This window comes from Photinus pyralis, unplaced genomic scaffold (genome assembly GCF_008802855.1).
Source record: "Photinus pyralis isolate 1611_PpyrPB1 unplaced genomic scaffold, Ppyr1.3 Ppyr1.4_LG6, whole genome shotgun sequence".
NCBI classification, from domain to species: domain Eukaryota; kingdom Metazoa; phylum Arthropoda; class Insecta; order Coleoptera; family Lampyridae; genus Photinus; species Photinus pyralis.
In genome coordinates, this window is record NW_022170663.1 from 40780425 (window position 1) to 40798501 (window position 18077).

Here is an 18077-nt window from a genome sequence, read left to right on the forward strand (position 1 = left end):
CTACCGTCGCATGTTCCTCTTCGGTGTTTGGTCAAGTCGAGGAAGAGACACTAGAACTGTAAGAAGGGTGTGTGTATGTTGTACGTGTGGACTAGCGCTGCGCTGCCTTCATGTTTTGTATTGCGGTCTGAAGATTCTTCAACGTCTCATAGCGCTCCGGTAGACAGGAATTCGTACAACCCCTTTAGCGATGATGTTTCCACAGACGGATTTTTGTTTCATTTTCCGGAGTGAACCCAGCTCTCGTTCACCGGCGCAATATTTTTGCACACACAAAAAACGAATCACGTAATGTTGGGAGAGTCCATCTCTAACGGCAAGAGTGAGTGTCGTGGGTGGAGAATTGGTAGGAGGAAGAATCAAGCTATATGCCAGTGTGGAATTCGGTTACTGTTTGTGTCTGCATCTTATGTATTTTTTTACTTTTTAAATTGTAATCATTTGACATTCAAAAATTATGGTAGGCCTATTAGTTGTTTTTTATATACTCTATATATAAGAAATTTCTAATGGGGAACCCTATAACGAGGCCAATAAACACCTCCAATAAAATTACATTATTTTAATGTGAATTTATTGCCTCCTGGGTGGCCGTGGAAAGAGGTGTATCTATAAGACGAACATTCTCAACCGCTGCCTATGCCTTTACCATGACAACTGGAACTTCTTACAGAATAACAACGGAATTTTTTCAGAATTCTCGAGGTTTTTCGTATAAAATCTGCTTACCCTTCATCAGTCGTGCATACCGAATTTGCATGAAGGTTTTTCGTATAAATTCGGCCTTCCCTTCATTGGTGAGCGAATTGTACCGGTGTATATCCTGTTTATCATTTTCTGTATATCAGCCAGTTTGCTCGGTGTTGATAGTTTACATTCTCGTGACCTATACAGCGATGATTGGCTTCTAATATCCATCTATTTTTCTTCAGTTGATACCACATGTTCTAGTAATCGAACAAGCCTCAACTGGACTCATTGTATGGTCCTCTACAAATTGGGGATCCAGGTTTTCCGATGGCAATGTAGCAGATTTTAAACACTAAGACGAGCTTTCCATTAATCTTTAGCTTTAGCCTTTTATCTAATTTAGTGCTAGGTCCCTAATAATAATAATAATTTATTAAGAAAATAATACAATTATAATATTTATATCTCAAAAGCGGACCTTAAGCTTCTCGTACCTAACGGCAGGGATGGATAACAAATGGTTCCCGAGTCCCATTTTTGACGTTATAAAAGTTAATAAATTGAAAAGGTATAATGATAGTTTATACAATAATGACTTATGGACAAAATTTAATACTCGATCAATTTCTCGACGTACAAGAATCTTATATTTATTAACGTGATGTCCCCTTGGTACATAGAATGAAAATCTGAAACTATGCATTCTGAAGAACGTCATTTCTGTTTTTAATTCTTGCAGTCAGGTAGGGAAAGTATACAAGTAGACTGTAGTGTAGTCCAATTGACTTTGAATCAAAGAATTTGTCAGAATATTTTAATGGTCCGTTCAACAAATCCCTAAATTCGTATAACGCTTTCAGTTTCCCATAGGCAGTTCGTAATTTCGAAGTTTAAATTTTTTGTATAAGCGACGATTCTTAGTACTGTTGTCTAGCTGTATTAGACGACCATCTAAAGTAATTTCTCTACGTTTATTCGCAATGAATATACCTACCTCTCGAATATTTCATACTCCAACACATATGGCCACCGTTTTCTTAGGGTTCAAATTAAGTCCATTCGACCTACTCCAAATAAATATATTTTCCAAGTTTTTATTCAGAATACTGATATCCGGGCATATGTATATAGCTCAACTGGAAGTCGAGTATTAACCAAGCCACTTCCATCGATTCGAATGCTACATATTTTCCACATAAACTGCAGGGTGTTTTGCGTTCGAAAGATAAATTAAATAAAGGATTGCTTAATCCCGCAATCAAGCTGCTTTTGATTATCGATTTAGCGGGAAGACAAATAAACCATAGTAAACGAGTCAACAGATAAGCAGATTAAAAACGGTGTTCGGAAACAGCCTTCAAATGAACAGCTTTTTTAAATCTCTTCATCTGTTTATCTGTTCATCTGTTTATCTGTTCATCTGTTTATCTGTTCATCTGTTTATCTGTTCATCTGTTTATCTGTTCATCTGTTTATCTGTTCATCTGTTTATCTGTTCATCTGTTCATCTGTTTATCTGTTCATCTGTTTATCTGTTTATCTGTTCATCTGTTCATCTGTTTATCTGTTATCTGTTTATCTGTAGTAGGTACCTATTTACCAGTTTATACATTGGACCTTTCCTCGAAATCGACAATCAATACATATCATTAGAGGAATGAGTCTAGTCTAAAGAAGGTGGTTCATGTGAGCGTCACCGAAACCTTGAACATTTGGTCCGATTTTTTTGGGCGATTCTCTATGCTAAAATTCCCCATGAAGATCACAATACCACTGTGATAAGAAAAAATCCCTTTGGGCTCGACCGATCAGGTGTGGGTAGATTTTGTTCCAATATGGCGGAATTGGCTGATTCACGAACTTGATCGAGAGTTACACCAACCCTTAAAGTGTGGTTGAAATCGGTTCATAAATATGAAAGTTAGAATGTTTCTTGGAAGTCATAAACCTATATACTGGTACCATTATAATAGGTAGATAGATATAAATCTACCAAAAGGGCTCTTGATCTACTGTTCCGATCTGGGCAGAATATAAAAGATGAGGTCTGTAAGGCAAAGGCAAAATCTATACATCGAACAACCGACTTCAATGGAAGAGCGTTGGACTATAAAGCCGGAGGTCAGGTGTTCGAACCTGGGCAGAGGTAAGAATTTTTCATCTGTGAGAGAGATTGGAATTTCATCAGTTTCGAGCATTCTTCCGGTTACTCTGAAATAGGTTTTCCTGCAGTTTTCCTAGTTCGTACGGTAAATACCGGAGTAGTATAACAACTTAAGACCTTCTGCAGAGACTAAAAAGCATTATGCACTCTGTAATTGAGCGCAAGCCTGTTGAGGGCCCAGAACAAGAGAGGGATAATAATAAATAATAATAAAAGAAGTTATTGTAGTTTCTCGTAGTCTACAGGCGTTGTGAGTCATCCACTTCTTATAAAGCATTTGCACATCCATTCGCGTTCGATTTCGTATCCCAGGACGTCAATTAAACCCCTTTAGCAAGAACGCTGTAAAGATTACCCTTATCCAGCACCGTTCAACTTTAGGAAAGATCTTCCTGGAGGACGTCCCCGAAATCGCAACAGAGCTTGGAGCTTGAACAACGTTTGATAGACATATTGCTTGCGTAGAACAAAGGGTGTTTCTTTTTGTTGCCAGTGTCATTTTGCTCCGGTTGTTGCTTAGAGCGTCCGAGGGTTGACATTCGATAATTGAATTTCCGGATATCATAAATAGGTTCTCATAAATTATGCATGTGATGACAACGATTTAATATTTATTTTGTGTAGTGTAAACATGACATCAAACTTCATTATCTTATGTCTAATAATTAAGCTCGAAGACCATGCTTCCGAATCAGGGTCCATCCCAAGCAGAATTGGAGAATTTTTACAATAGGTATGCTCATCGTTTTTTCCATGGCCGGTACGTCTTCTGACAAGACACATCTTCCTCACTACAAATGTCTTCTACACCATTCTCGACGGCGAGCTTGCGCCTCCGTTTCATACGTAACTTTAGGTAACTTACATGTAGCCGAAATTTGCATTGCTGTAACATGAATCGGTCCCTCCATTTTCTTTATTATCTCAGGTAAAATATTGCATTCGAACCAATGAGCCGTATGGTTGTATTCAATTTCATCACTTTCATATTCAAATTTTTCCCCGATCGTATTTCCCCAAAATATCTTCACTTTAAGTTTATCGAGGATTTGCGGCATTCTGCTTCGATCGCTATCGCTCTCACACAGTTCTTCTCTAAATAATCTGCACAACACCTCTTTAATTTCCTTTCGCTTCGTAATGTAGACATGTTCAGTCGTTTTAGGAGTTTTCTTAATCGAATCCTCGAGCATGTGCAACATCATATTAAAGGTCTGTTCTTTTCTCTCACCATAATTTTCATGATAACATTGTTGACGACACGTTTTAAAGTCGTCGTATTGTATCCCCTTTCTGTCTTTCCTTAATGTACTCCCAACCAGACATCCGTTTCTTTCATAGCAAATTTCACATTTTTCTTTTAGCGTGGGTCGACAGTCACTACAATTGCAGGACCTTCCCCAGTTACACGCTTTAGACATTGTTAGAGGTCTGCTCTTCTCGAAGATATATCACCAAATGGCTTCCGCCTCTGCTTTGTACCCCTATATATAGGTGATTCCGAAAATCTGTGGTAATTGAAACTAATTCACAAAGCTATTGGACAGCGATTAGATTGAAACAAGCGCCGGCGGTGTATTTACCAAATGCGTGTACCGCAAAAGGACCACTGAGCTGTTTAAGCTAGGTCTTCACTAAGCTCCCCCCTGAACGACTGCTTCGCAGCCCCATATATGGACTCTCTTGTCCATTGAAAAAGTTGGTTTCATGCTAGTAATTCAATTATTACCATTCCTTTACCAGTGGGCCCTGCTTCCTGGCCCCAGGTAATTTTCAATACTCCTCGCATCGGGTGAATGCTCACTTTTTTGTAAATTCTCAAAAATAATTGTAACATTTAGAATCCATATTTGAAAAACTTGACCAAACAGTATCATCACACGTAGGGAGTTCTTACCCCACATCACTACAAATTTTGAAAGAAATATGAAAATTCGGCTATTTTGGAATTGAATAGGTGCTTCACACCACAAAGAACAACGAACCACAAACAAGGAAAAATGGCTATATCCAAAAATAAAGACAAAGGTGGAGTGAGAATTCATCCCACTCGGGGTCAGGAAGCTGTCCTTTGAATACTCAACGTTCCGTCCTTTTGGGGAGCCTTCAAAATTTTTAATTATTGGAAACATTGGTAAAACCCATAGGAATGCTCATTAGTGAATTCTCCAACACGAACACGACAGGCGCTTTAATTCGTGTTGGGGTAATCATTTTCAATGGGACAAATACCTACGCTTGCAAGACGTCTTTATAATAATGCAAAGAGTCATTCATGCATTTGCATGACGGCGCAGAAAATTTAGTAGATAATATAGATTTCATTATGAGATTGGGAGATATGCACTTCTCCGATAATTTAATCGTATTTGGTACGCCGTTTCGCCAGTGGACTTCGTAGCCGCTCGAAACTTCGAACACGCAATAAAAATGAACTTTTCACTCGAATGCAGTTTTTTTTCTAGCCACAATCGGTACCTTCACAAAAATAGACACATGAGAAAATCGGGGTGCATTTCCCATATTGGAATGTTCGCCGACGAATTAAATGACCTTTTGATGTGCGCGGCGGTAAAAGAAATTTACTTTTGCTATACGGAAAATTTACACGAGAAATGTAGTGTAAAACAAGTTGTAAATCAGCATATGCATGATTAAAGCGCATTTTTGGTAATGCAGGTGGCAGGTCAGTATTTTATTAGCGAAGTTTAAAATTATCGATCTCACGAGCTGCGTTAAATACTTAATTTTATTTAATTTCAATTGACGGTACGTCTTCATTTTGTAAAACAAATCACAAAGTAAATAATAAGTTTTTATACTGGTAGCGCTATCTAACGGTAAAATTATAGCACCTCCGAAACCCATATCGAAATTATTTTCTTCAATTATGGATCTCACAAGTAATCTAACTCAAAATAGACTAGTGCCTGCACATCTACACTATAGCAGAAAGCTTTTAGTGAACATTTGAAGTCTCTAGCTATTGTAGTTGTGGAGATCTAACGCGGACAGCCGGCCTGCCAGCAATGACGAATATAATAGCGTATTTTTTTCAAAAATGCGCTAAAAATTACGGCCGGTTTGCATAATTATCTACATACCTAATGAATTGTAATACAAAAGCTGATAAGTGCGCGCGAGTATAGTTTGTGCTGAATGCGTACTGTGCAAGAGCAGTAAAGGACGACGGGGACGAGCAGAGATACTTATTACCGAGAATTGCATTTGTTTATAGGTTTATATTTTGAACTTGAAATTAATTTACTTTCATCTCCATTCTCCAGTCCAACACGACAGGGTGCTCGTTGGGGTGGGGTAAGCATTTGCCATGAGTGCAACGCGTATTTTAAATATGGACCAATTACACTTTTTAGTGTGTGAACATAATAATGCAATACTGAATCGTTCAAGTAGGCATGGCGGCTTCATTATGAGATTGGGGGATGTAATAAATTGCTTTGCCGCAAAAAGGATATGCATTTACTCGTATTTGGATACCTCATAGCCGCCCGAAATTTCGAACTCACAGTAAAAAAGAACCTTGCGTGCGCGCTAATGCAGAAGGTATCTTCAGAAACATGGACACGAAAAAATCGCGGTGCATTTCCTATATTGGAATGTTCCCCGACGAACTTTTGATGTGCGCGGTGGTAAAAAGAATTTGACAAAAGTGTTACTATACGTAAAATCGCGGGAAAGATTACCAATGTAGCGCAGTTTTTCTTCAGTCGTTTTTTTTTTCATTCCCGTAGCTGCCAAATACCGCTTGTATTACCATGAAGCTCCCCAAAAAGAATTCTAATACGCCCCAGTATAATTTTTGAATGCGTACTATGATACGAGAATTGCATTTGTTCTATTTATGTATTGGAATTTGAAATTATTCTTCGTAATTAAATTTACAATGCTTTCAACAATGAAGTAGTAAGGGAGAGGACGATTGTATAATAGCTGACCGATCATTTTTACACATTCCATCCCAGGAAGTCTATTCCATATAACATTTATTTTTATCCATAATCGCAAAATGAATATGAAGAACATCCATACACGTACGACTTGGATAGTACAAGTTACCTAGTATTACAGCTGGATGATGCAATGTCATATAATTATAGGAAATCTAAACAACACGTCGACTAATTCTCGTTTTAATAATTAGAGAATCGGGGAACGATTTTTTCTACAATGCTTCCTTTTATTCTATAAATAGCACAAGTAATTACCTACCTATGATTGTTTTAACGTAGATATGATTAAGGCGCGGTAGCCGAGTGGTTCAGATGGATGATTCTAATGTAAAGATCGATGGTTCGAATCCCCGCGCCTACAAATTTACCGCAACGCTTATGAGAAGCATAACTGTCAAAAATATGAGGCAAACGGAAAGACACGGCTCATCTATATCAGTCGATAAGTAATAGTTCTGGTAGCGCAGTTGGTTATCCGACCTCTGATACAGCAGTAAGTGCGCAGGGAAGTAGGTTCGAACCTCGATCCGAACTGATGCCTCCCAAAATAACCTTGACCCGGGCTGCCGAAAAAAAAGGAGCGAAACTAATTGGACGGAAAAACAGTCCCTCACCCCGAGAGCCTATACCAACACCACGGCTGTCGAAATAAGTCGATTAAGCTGAGGCGGTAAAAGTTCCCACACAACTCCCACACCCCGGCTGCCCGGACCAACGCCTCTCCGAAATACCACACTCCGGCCCCTGCGACCAACGACATCCCTGCCGGCGAGCCCGGGACGCGCATGCGCACATGACAGAAGTGATACAAAAATGACCGAAATGGACCTTAGAATTTCTTATGGGAAATAACATGGGATTTTGACCAAAAGTGGGCCAGAACTCTCATAGCCTATCTACTTTTATTGTAAAGAAGGAAACATGAACAACTTCATATAAAAACTACGCTACAAACAATAACTGAGCAACACTAAAGAAATTTGTAACTAAATAAGTAAGCAAGTGATAGAAGAAGGACTAAACTACACACGTGATATTTACAGAAAAGTTATAAGTAGAAGAGAAATTTCAACAAAAAAATAAGCATTGAAAATATTCACTGTGCTAGAGAGAAGGGGACTTAGAAAACCTTTGTAAGGCTCAGAAAGGATACTTTCTACAGTCTCTTAAGCAACTGGAACGTATTCCCGAGCTCTAGGTGCCTGTCAAAGCCTTGTAGATTCTATACAGTGTACTTCGCGCAACAATGATCCCCACGTTTTTTGAGAATATCATGTTTTATTGAAGTTTTATTTTAATTTCTTGGTGCCTTGTTACTCTTGTTCTTTCAAACTATTTTTCTGTCATCATAAATGTATGTTTCCTTTTTTTACAATTTTCAATTTTTTCCTGATATCAATTTCAGTTATGAAACTTTACTTGCTTTTAATTTCAGTTTCTCATTTTGTTATTAATAATTGCTCTTTAATGTTCATGTTTCTCATAAATTGTAGTTTGTGTTTCCTAAACTTTAACGTCTTTTGCCTAACAGGACTGCGATTCTTTAAAAACTGTCCGTTTTTACCACCCGCACGTTGCTAAGGGAGATATTTCATTGGTGTAAAAAATGACTGTTAGGGAGCGAACTCATAATTCGACACGGAGAATTAGAAGTGAGCCATGATTAACGAGCGGCAATATCCGCCCATTTTAGGAAAAGGACTCCCTAACCACCGAGCTAACCACCTTACGATATATATTAATGTTTTCTAGGCTTAAGTTAGTTCAGTAAGCGCAGTTGTAAATACAGTCCACTTAGTGTAAGAATTAGTGTAAGGTGCTACAATAAAGGAAACCGTGAAAGCACTTGTTCTTATTTCAAATCAACATCTACCCCAACTGGGCTTGCTGGATTCAACAATGACCTCCCACTTTTTTGACGGAAATACACGTTTTGAAGCAGCAGGAATCCGAATCAAATGAATTCTCGACGAACGGCTGAGCCGATTGGAACCAAATTTGGAACCGATATTTGAATTTTAGGATACCTAATATTCCATAGGATGAAATGAGTTTTTAAAAGTTGAATCCATTTTACCATACCCTATCCGCTTTCAGGTTTGGATATAGTTGCAATACAGCATTATTGAATGTCACTAAAGATATCATTTGTTCCGACGATCAAGGTTTAGTTGTGCTTGATTTTTCCAAAGCTTTCGACACGATAAACCATAAAATACTTATAAGCATCCTCAATTACCATTGGCTTCAATCCTAATGCGGCTCGATTGGTCGAAAATAAAATTGCAACAGGTTGTACGAAGGATATCTCCATCCACTATTAGAATAACGTCTGTAGTACCTCAGGGATGAATGTTGGGACCACTTTTGTTCTCTATATATACCAGTAATTTTCATCACAGTGTCTATTCAGTTTCTCTGCATCAGAGAACATGAGTCTTTAATTCATTTTTCGATATTAACGCCATCCTCTTTGATATAAATTGTACGTCATCACATCTCCTTTTTGATTTCTCTTTGCACACATCATTTATATCTGATTTCTTTATATTGATTTTTGGTTCATTTAGCAGAAAGACAAAATGTTTTTTTTAATTTTATTTTTTTCGTTTTCTCATCCACCGACTATAATTTTCCGCTATCGTTATCTTTAAGTAATGTAATCTAACGGGGTTAAGTGGAAGAGCAGACACACGGTTTCTTTGTACCAAAGCATAATATGAACTTCGCCTCATTAGATTAACGGGTAAACATGTTAACATAACAACTACATTTTATGCACATAATACCTAATTATTGCTCGTTATCTATTAAAGACACTATTATTATTATATCTTCTGAGTGTATGCGTCAAACATTGGCTACCATACTTATCGACAAGGGTGGTTTTAGTTATCGGGCTCCATGCATTATTGTCAGTACAACGTCCGGATCAGTAATAATGTCCCAAGCTGTCGCTTGCTCTTGACCAAAAAGGTCATAAACACCACTTCACTAAGATTAAACAGTTATAATAGATGAGCCGAGGGTTCTGGAGGTTGAAAATTGTACCATTGATTAAGAAATTCAATGATTGCACTTAATAGATTAGGGCCTACTGGATGTCCATACAGAAATAGTTTGTGTTTGATTTATTCTTTTCAAGCAAGTAAAGTTTTAGTAAGAATTTCATATTAGCGGCTATATTAACTATTATTTTTGTGGCATGAAATACTATTTTTAGTTTAACCTTTTGAATTATTAATTATCAGTTCGTTCTTTTACAAATTAAATGAATAAAAAAAAGTTGCGTCCGTGACATACGCATACACTATCTGCATATTGTTTACAAACAGGTACAAATCCGTTTGACTCGCTATGTTAATTGGATACGAATACAATTAAATGCCAATTGATCCAGTTTACATTAATGCAAATTAAGCTTAGAATTGGTATAAAAGATTCCCGCCAGGGTGGGTCAGGTATAGTTTTGTCGTACAAAGCAAGCTTACAAGATGTTCAAATACGTACGTATTACAATTACATGTTCATGTAATTATCATTAATTTTGTTACAGTTTGCTTTATTTGCACTCCTCTTCGTGTTAGCCGCCGCCGCACCCGAGCCTGAAGCCAAACCAGTGTACCCATATTCTCATCATTATACCCATCATGGAGTTCACCCATACGCCTATGGTCATCAGCATTACGTTCATCCGTACCACGCTGGTTACTATGGACATCACCATGGCCATTTTGGACACTACTACTAATCTCCACACTGTTTCGGCTTAAACATCTTTCCAATTCCAATACAAATTTGTACATGTAAATAAAGAAGCTTTTAACAACAATCACTACAAGTTTACGTGTATCATCTTTTAAAATCTTGGTCGATATAAAACAGAAAAGGGGAAAATTGGATCAAATGAAAATGTGCTTGTGCATTTTTCGTCATGGTTTTTTACCCAATGCAATTGGCATCTTATAAAAATGGTGTTACGCATTAGAAGCCGTAAGAAGCGAAAAATTTTGGAAAAAAATTCGTAGCTCGAAAACGTTACCTGTTTTCTTTTGGAGATCGTGGGGGACGTGGAGGAGCGTATTCGTGCGGCGCCGGCGGTGGAATTCGGGGCATAACTCGAATTTGCGCCCTTCTCGAAATTGGGATTTTCTAACTTTGAGGCCTTCTGCGGCCTATACCGTTAAAGATAGAGCAAAACGTAAAATAGCGCGATCGTAGATCTCGAGTCGAGGGGTCGCGGGTCGCTCTATCGCCCCCCTTGTGGAGGGGAAAAGGGGAAAAACCGGAGTTTTGGAATAGCGCCGTCGGGCGAAGAGATGGGGGGGGGGGGTTATCAGCGGGGGGATCTGCGAGAAACTTTTCTCTTTCTTTTTCGGCTTAGAAAGGGACGCCGGGATAAATTTTCTCCCGAAAACTTCTGACGACGAAGATAATCACTTTAGTAAATATATTGTGTATGTCTTCTTTGTTTATGTTCCTGTGGAGATCAATGCTTTTCTAATAATTCATTATTATTTTTAATTATACATTATACCTATTATCATTTCGAGGTCTCATTTTACTTATAATTTTTGTTATGTTTCAAGTGACTCCCACAAAAAATGTCTGCGAGGGCCAGGATAGGAAACTATTTAAACTGTAAATTAGGTAGTACTAATACCAATTTTTACTGTAATAAATATTTAAACCTTTGTTTTGCGCCTTATTTGTAGGCGTAAAATAGTATTAATAGCATTTTCCATTAGAAGTCAATGTGTTATCGAGAGACCATAGCATCCTCCCTACGCTTTTTCTCTTTCTTTAACACATTTATTTAATATGGAGAGTGCCATTAATGCAATTTTTTAAATAAATGTGATACATCATTGATTTTGGTGCCTCGCAAGCACTTAAAATTCGAAATAAAAAATCTAGCTCCGTATTTAAAAAAAACAATATTGAAGAGTGAAACGGGAAAATTAAACTTTGACATCACAGGCGTCTTCTACGTGAAAAGTTGCCCAATTAAAGTTTTTACAGATCAAAATAAAATCATAAATAACGTAATTAGAAGGTATTTTCGAAAATGCATAATTTCAGATTTTTCAAATTCTCTCCAAAACGAAAAGAAATAAGAATCATTTTCAAAGGGGCATCTATTTGAGAACTAAATTTTTTAAAATTTTTCCCATTTATCCGACTTTCTATCTCTTATAGTTTCCGAGATCCTAATGTAGGGAACACAAATTGGGACGTATTCAGAAGATTTTTATGCGCACCAAAAGTTGCTCACCACGTTTTTGTGGTCGAAAACTTGGATTTACACTTTCCTTATAATCACTTTAAAAAAATTATAATTATGCAATTAATGCACACTTGAATGTATCTGTCTACTGGTCTAACTCGCGGTGCGCGGTGGTAAGACGACTCAAAAGCGGAAGGCGTCACTCGTACTCGAATTTATAGCGCACAAGAGCAAAATCACTATTGATCAATTAAGCGTCGATGTTGGCACTTAAACCAGATACAATTTAATCCGTTTATATAACAAACAAAAATCTTCTAGAAAGTTCTCGAACGAATGCATCACATCCGCCTTCATTCCTTATCGCCGGTGACTAATATTTTGTCGACTTGATGGCGCCTTAATGGCAACCTGATGCCGATAATGTAGAAATATTTGCGCGTGTCTTTCTAATCTCTAAATGTAGGTGGACCTTCACCAGTTAATTTTTCTTGCTCAGTATTGAGAAAATCCAAAATTCAGCGTTTCCACTCCGAAATATCGATGTCGAAAGCACAATCCGGTAGATAATAATTAAGTAAATCGTAAATCAAAAGTAAGAAGTAAAAAAAAACTTAAAAATCATTATTCAAAGTAAAACTAAATGTGTAATTATTGTTACATAGGTACCGCAAAACGGTCTTAAAACTTATCAGCCTGTTGAGGGCCCAGAACAAGAGGGGGATAATAAATCAATAAATAATTAAATAATAAGATAAATCCGCAAATATCGTCAGTGAAGCTTAGAAGGAGAATCACGAGAGAAAACTTCACTCAATTTAACACAGCGCCAGAATATCACAAAAATTGTCGACAAAATTGTCAAATAACCAATGGCGTGTATCGTCTTTCAAATAATAATCGAGAATGCCTCTTGTGCAAGGAGTGCGCGCGTCGGAAGAAATTAAAGAAAGTTCTGCGCAACATCTTACGACAACAGAATGAACGATTCAAAGATATCTATAACAAGACAATAAAGAACTATAAAACTAAATGTAACTTGTGAATTACAAAGAAATTACCTAGATGGCGTAAGGAGTTAAATAAAGCGTCGCATTCCATAAAATATTGAGGAAGCGCACAAACAAATTTAGAAATTCATTATTTTTTTATCTGTATTTCGGGTCAACAACTATAAACCATGGCCGTGTGAACGGACTATTCAATGGTTTAAAAGTTACCACACTCCTAGTGTTTTTAAGCAAAACGCATATCTAACCTAGACAATCATCATCTTTGGCGTTTCCATATTCTTGACCCATATTATACGGTAGGTCACGTCCAGTTTATTCTCAGGAATAAATTAGTCACAGACAATGTCTATTATATCAAGTCTCCTTGGGAGTTTAGTTTATTTAGGTATTTCTAGTGCGAATTTATGAGTTAAGATCCTTGGGAAGAAATATTTTGTTGGGTAATTTTACTGGATGCAAATTTTTTTGGTAAGAGAATATTTCTACAGTACCTGCATTTCCCATTCATGGAAGGTTTTTCTGGGTTAAAAAATTGTGATAGTGGTACACAAAGTTTTATCTGGCGGTTTACTGTTTGGTCTAGGGTCGAATCCAGGATTAGGGATAATGTTTTAGAGAATGTGACACATTTTTTTGTTTTTTCAACGAATGTGTGTTTTCATTTCCCGTTGTATCAAAACGTTGTGCCACAGAGGTGAAAAATAGTAGTTATTAATTATAAATATTTATTTGTACTTTTTCTATCTCAGATTTTTTCAACTTACACTACAACTTTTTTTTTTAATGTTTCTTTAAATAAATCAGAGTGTAACTTACATGATTGTTATACCTTGTACAAAGAAATTACACATTTAATAAGGGTATCCCAGGTATCCCGAATTGTAAAACGGATAGGGATAACTAACGTAGCTACTGCTGTAAGGGTACCCATAATTCGGATAAGTGTAACTGTACGGAGGGTAAACGTACGGCACTGAGGCATATCCGGAAGGGTAACCTCCGTAAGCATATGGTATCACCGAAGAAGCTGCATATTGAGACTTAGCCACGGGTGCGGCTATCGTCGAAGCAACGCAAAGGAGTAATACTGCAGTCTGGAAACCCAAAATACAACACAAGAAAAAAAGTCTGACCTACTTACGATTTTCAACATGTCGGTAATTGCTTGTCTCGTAACTATTTTCGTAAAGATTGGCGTCGCGCTTATATACAACCACCCAATTTAATTTACATAACGCAAACACTGAATACAATTAACGTGTCCTTTAAGAAAAATTGATAAACAAAATAATTAATTATAAATGAGAATATTACCGGCACTTACACATTTACGCACTAATTTCAGACATATCCCCTAAGTAATTGCATTATTTAAATAATGGGGGAAATGGGGTGTGTAAAAAATTTCCTTGTTTTTTTCAATTGAGTCTTAGCGCGCAAAAAGCACTTCAACAACAGGTAGTTGACTTATCCGGGTAATTACCAGGTTTAAAACAATGAAAGTGCATTAAATTCTTATTGTTTGTTATAGCGTAAAGTGGGTAATGTATATTTTTCCGTGTAATCATAAGCGGAAAGAACCTTGGGGGCACACAGATAATTGCGTTTTAAAAAAATTTTGTTTTGTATGACGATCTCGTATGTTTAACCTAACCACAATGTGCTTGAATTTCTAATTTTTTTTGTGTGAATCGTGTAGTTTTTAAGGAAAGTTTGACTTATCACAGTGGCTTCAAATAAAAGACCAATACAAGAGCAAGACAAATGCTGTGCCAGAATATGTTTTTTAGCTTCGCAACGTTATGGAAAACTTGTTGCTTTTACTTATTCACGAAATCACGTAAGATTTTTGGAGAATCCATATTGTTTCGGAGCACAACCACGAATTTTCTTAGCTCGCGAGATACAGAACGCAATAATTTCCTTAATAGTGCTTATGATCCGACACAATAAATTTTTAATGTGGAAGAAGTTTTCTTGCTGCATTTTAGGTGATCTCATACTTTGATTGAAAACACAGCCAGAAACTAGAAAGTTGGTTTGTCAGCAAGAACGCGAAACCTCTATTGTTTTGAACCCTTACCATCCTCAATTTTTCAGTTCCCATATTAATTAGTTTTTATATACCTAATGTACTGCAACACACATCAACTTGACAAATCTCTTTCGCGCATGTCGTTTTTTGCTGATTAGTTTCAACAGGTAAAATAAATGACTGAAAATGATTTACATGCTGGAAGCAATAAAAAAAATAAATCAAAATAAATAGTGTCACGTGTCACCACCAGCAAATGATTCATTTCGCAACATGCACAAAAAGTGTGAAATCGGATGGGCGTATCTTGATTAGCCTCGTTTTAATTAATTTCCTAGTTTTTTCTAATTGAGGAAGGTCGTTAAAATGAATTTGCATACTATTTATAGGAGGAGTGAATCATTCCGCGATAATTAAAAACATATTAACCCTTTATTGTTAGTTTATGCGCGCAGTAATTGCGCTCTACAAGGCCGCCTTTATGCTGGTTTGTTCCTGGAATATAATTATTTTTCCAGGAAAGTGATTCAACATCGAACCTAATTTAAATACAACAATTTACATTCATGCAGCTTCCACTTACTCACGAACCCCATTACACCAAACATACCTAGGTAAAGAAGATCTGCTTCTTCACTGTATCAACCACTAGAATTGATATTTTGCAATACTATTGCCCATTGTTTTTAAAACATTTGTCCAGGTATTTGTCTAATACATCAACCTTTAAGACAGACAAATATCGGTATGTGTTTGTAAGCCAAAAATCAACTTAGACAGATTCACGATGTTGATATTAGTGTGTATATATAAATAATAAACATTTTTTAAAGGGCATAGTAAAAATATTGTGGTTGTAGTCCTACAACGCTGCTAATCCAACACGTAGGCAGCGATATACAGGGTGGTGACTTGCGTAACGCATCATAGGAATTTCAATGTAAAATTCAGAACATGCCATTATTGGCTCCCCAAATTATTAAAACAAAAATGTATTACGGTTTTTTGTAGGAAAAAATTTTTTATTTCATACTATCTAGTAATCGCCGCTTTCCCAGACTGATTTGAGTCTGGTAAATCGTACTTTACCAGACTGAAAATTTTTACCAGACTGGAAATTTTGCCTAGCAACCGCAACTGACATCCATCTAAACGTATGCATTGATACTTGTCAAACTACTGTCAGATAAAACAAATCAAGTCACCACCTTTTCTTTTGATTTTAATGTGTACCTACAACATTCTACTCAAAATGGTATTTTAATAGAAATAGAGCAGTATGAAATAAAATGCTTTACATTATTTGTATGTCAAATCAGTTTACGTTACTCGTTTCGAAATTCCTGCCTCAGCTACGCTTCGGCAGTAAACATCTCACTCGTTAACGTAAACCTTGATTTACCATACTCATATGTAAATAACTGTAATTACGTCAATCAACCATATTAGTTTTCAATTTTTTACATAAAAAAGGGGGAAAATTGGAAAAAGAAAACCCCCATCTTTTTCAATCTAGTATTTCCGTCGTCTTATCATTTTCTGTTGATAGCCTCGTTACATATTTGAACTCGCGTTATAGTGTGTGGATTTAATTACAAACTATTGAAGTTGTATGCTCAAGTGCTACTTAATTTTGTATACTTACGTAAAGGCCATTTAACCACTTACTTGCGGTTGAGGGGGTAGGGGGCTGGGACCCGGACCGGACCGAAAAAGAACCGAAAACCGGACCGAAACCGGTATTTTTTTCTGGACCGAAAACCGAATCGAAACCGTTATTCCTTCAGAAATGGAAACGTATTGAGAACCGAAACCCATATTACTTTTTTCGGTTTTTTACGGTTCTTAACAGCAGGGGCGGACTGGCCCGGGGGGGCGGGTGGCGATCGCCACCTGGCCTGTACGTCATAATGGCCCGTTGGAAATTTATAAGTATCTGCTGTTTAGTTTCTTGCACTATTAATAAGTTATTAACACGTTTCTCTAATTAGGGTTGATGTTAGGTTGTTAAAAAATTAAAAAATTCTGTTTTAATTGAAGTGTTTTACAATGAATTTATCATTTTTTGTCGTAGCATGAAAGTGATGAAATACAATGATAGGCGACGCGCCTCGTTTGGTTTGTATATTTTGTTACTTTTAATTATCAGCTGCAATTTAAAAAGACCTGTATTGTAATTGATTTCCGGAGGAGTACTTTAAAATGAAGCGAAAAATGTTTTTGTGGTGCACCGCAGAGCTACCCCCCCGCCACGTTCATTACTACACTAATACTTTAATGGCCCGGAACCTATGCAATTCTACCTGACCCGCCCCTGACTAGAAACAAATTTCGAAAGAAAATTCAAAGGGCTGTAACTTTTGAACTAGTAGCCCAATCTTGGAACTGTTTGAAATTATGGATTCTACAGGCCACATTCTATAAAAAAAATTGTTTCCGGGTCGATCTGAGACAATTTTTTTTTCGGAGCTCAAAAAAAGGCAGTGTATAATCTTCCTTTTTTCCCAAAAATTGACTGCACCAAAATTTCTCGAGAAAACACTTTTTTTTATTAATTTTGGTGCGTAGAATCTAAACCAATTCGTACTTTTTCGATCGGACTTCTCAATCAAAAGTTATGGACTAGAAACCAATTTCGAAAGAAAATTCAAAGGGCTGTAACTTTTGAACTAGTAGCCCAATTTTGGAACTGTTTGAAATTATGGATTCTACAGGCCACATTCTATAAGAAAATTTATTTTTCGGGTCGATCTGAGACAATTTTTTCTTCGGTGCTCAAAAAAAGGCAGTGTATAACCTTTCTTTTTTACCAAAAATTGATTGCACTAAAATTTCTCGGGAAAACACTTTTTCTTATTAATTTTGGTGCGTAGAATCTAAAACAATTCGTACTTTTTCGATCGGACTTCTCAATCAAAACTTATGGACTAGAAACCAATTTCGTAAGAAAATTCAAGGGGCTGTAACTTTTGAA

General features: G+C 36.8%; 2 long non-coding RNA genes across 2 annotated transcripts; one reads left to right on the forward strand and one right to left on the reverse strand.

Moving 5' to 3' along the window:
• The first annotated feature begins 10231 nt into the window (after nucleotides 1-10231).
• On the forward strand, nucleotides 10232-10663 carry LOC116174403. Its single transcript, XR_004146119.1, has 2 exons — nucleotides 10232-10334; nucleotides 10385-10663. It is a non-coding gene; the product is annotated as an uncharacterized LOC116174403 (long non-coding RNA).
• A 3117-nt stretch (nucleotides 10664-13780) lies between these two features.
• Nucleotides 13781-14516, reverse strand: LOC116174425. The gene is made up of 3 exons (XR_004146128.1): nucleotides 14383-14516; nucleotides 14210-14331; nucleotides 13781-14162 (listed from the first exon to the last, which is right to left on the reverse strand). It is a non-coding gene; the product is annotated as an uncharacterized LOC116174425 (long non-coding RNA).
• Between the last annotated feature and the right edge of the window lie 3561 nt (nucleotides 14517-18077).